At 39.9% G+C, this 2376-nt stretch overlaps 1 non-coding gene across 1 annotated transcript; it reads right to left on the minus strand.

Annotated features, from left to right (window-relative positions):
* Positions 1-610: 610 nt before the first annotated feature.
* On the minus strand, positions 611-692 carry trnal-aag (transfer RNA leucine (anticodon AAG)). Its single transcript has one exon. It is a non-coding gene; the product is annotated as a tRNA-Leu (tRNA).
* Positions 693-2376: the final 1684 nt, after the last annotated feature.

Raw genomic sequence — 2376 nt, forward strand, 5'->3', positions numbered from 1 at the left:
ACTCGTCTCATTTTGACAGGAAAATGGTCCAATTCACACACTTATCAAGAGAACATCCCTGGTGATCCGTACTACCTCTGCTCTGGTGGACTCAACACAAATGCTTCATTTGTAAATGATGTCTGAGTGTTGGAGTGTGCCCCTTGCTAACCGTAAATTTAAAAAAAGAAAAAGAAAATTGTGCCGTCTGGTTTGCTTACTATATTAATTTGAAATTGTTTACACTTTTACTTTTACTGTTGATACTTAAGTACATTTAAAACCAAATACTTTTAGACTTTTACTCAAGTAGTATTTTACTGGGTGTCTTTCACTTTTACTTGAGTCATTTTCTATTAAGGTATCTTTACTTTTACTCAATTGTCATACTTGAGTACTTTTTGGTGTATGCCAGTGACCAAAAAATCTAAACGTAATCAATTTGACATTCAATATTTTTTTTAACCTTTATTTAACTAGTCAAGCCAAATTCTTATTTACAACAACGGCCTACCCTGGCCAAACCCGGACGAAGCTGGATCAATTGTGCGCCACTCTATGGGACCCAAACACAGCCTGGAATCGAACCTGAGTGCCTTAGACTGCTGCGACACTCGGGAGCCAAAACATTTGGCAGCGGCGGGATTCGAACCCGCGCCTCCGAAGAGACTGGAGCCTTAATCCAGCGCCTTAGACCGCTCGGCCACGCTACCGATAAATGACATTAGGTTGAAGGTAATCTATATCCATGAAAAACGGATGTTTCCGTTTTTTACTAATTCCGTAGAAGGTGATAGTGTGTATATATAATAAGTGTGGTAACAAACGTACTGAAATGATTTCTTATGATATTGTTTGACAGAACACTCTTTGCGTTACCCAATGCAGCCAGCAGATGGCGATGTGAGGTCTGCTGTACGGAGAAAGAAGCTCTGGGGCTGAACATTGTCGTAAAAGAGGAGCTTATTTCAGTTAAAGGGGAGAAAGAAGCTTTCAGAATGAAAAAGGAGGAAGAGGAGGCTATCACATTGAAAGAAGAGGAGGATGTTACAGTCACAGTGAAATATGAGAAATAACCTTTTGTAATGAAAGAGGGGATAGAGGCTGTCACAGTGGAAGAAGAGGAGGTAGAAGCTTTCAGAATGAAAAAGGAGGAAGAGGCGGCTATTTCAGTGAAAGACAAACCTTTTTGGGAGGAAGAGGAGTCTATCTCAATAAAAGAGAAGGTTGAAGACGTTCTGGGAGTGAAATAGGAGGAGACAGAAGATCTTAACACCAGTGAGTACTGTCTTAAACAGGGGCACAAACTATGCAGCTGTTGAACTAATGTGGGGTTTTAACCTGAAGTTCTACACTTGAATATGTTGTTCAGTACTGTAGGAATTGTTAAAGGGGCAATCTGCGATTGGTACATTATTTTTTTTACAACTTTTAAATGATTGATACTTTATTGTCCATTTACATCTAAATGAATTTAGTTTAGTCAGCGGGTAAACATCTTTCCACACTGGGAGCTGTCTCCCAAGCTGGCCTCACTTTCTCAGAGGAAGAGAACAGTTATCATTTTTCTGGATAGGCCAGAAATTGTGACACGTTACTCCCTATGTAAATGTGGGGTGTGAAACCTGCCAGTTCAAGTCAGCTCCACTGAGAGAGTGGAAACAGAGAGCTGACAGATGGGGCTTTCTGCCATAATAAGGTACGGGAACTTATGAAATTCACTGAGCGCTCTGTACACCACAAATGTCACTCGGAACCTGTCCACAACTTCACATCTCACAGTTTAAAAGCAGAGGTCCAAGTCCAAGAAACTGATGACACGTAAGAGAGAGTTGTAGCCATTGATTCTTGAAGAATATATCTCCTAAATGCCCAACGACCTTAGTTCAACGGTCATACCCCATCTGAACCCAAAATATACTGAGTGTACAAAACATTATGAACACCTGCTCAACTTTAATTTCCCATCCGAACCCAACAGCCTGTTTAACTCTGAGGGGTGTACTATGTAGTGGGATAGAGGAGTTAGGGAGCTGACTTTGGTCAGTTCTGAATTCAACTCACTGAATTCAACTCACGATAAATGTTGAAGGTTATTTGTCACATGCGCTGAATAAAACAGGTCAAGATGCAGAACCACTCACCCCCTGAGCTGACTTCTCGCTTCTGTTAATTTCTCTTCTCCCTCCTCTACTCCCCCCCCTTCTAATTTTTTTGTTTGTTTTTACGTTGTTTTAAAAAAAAGACCTTACCATGAAATGCTTACTTACAAGCCCTTAACCAACAATGCAATTCAAGAAATGGAGTTAAGAAAATATTAACAAAATAAACTAAAGTAAAAATGAAAACAAAAAGTTACACAATAAAATAAAAACAAGGCTATATACAGGGTACCTG

This window comes from Salmo salar, chromosome 12, assembly GCF_965601325.2.
Source record: "Salmo salar chromosome 12, fSalSal1, whole genome shotgun sequence".
Classification (NCBI taxonomy): Eukaryota; Metazoa; Chordata; class Actinopteri; order Salmoniformes; family Salmonidae; genus Salmo; species Salmo salar.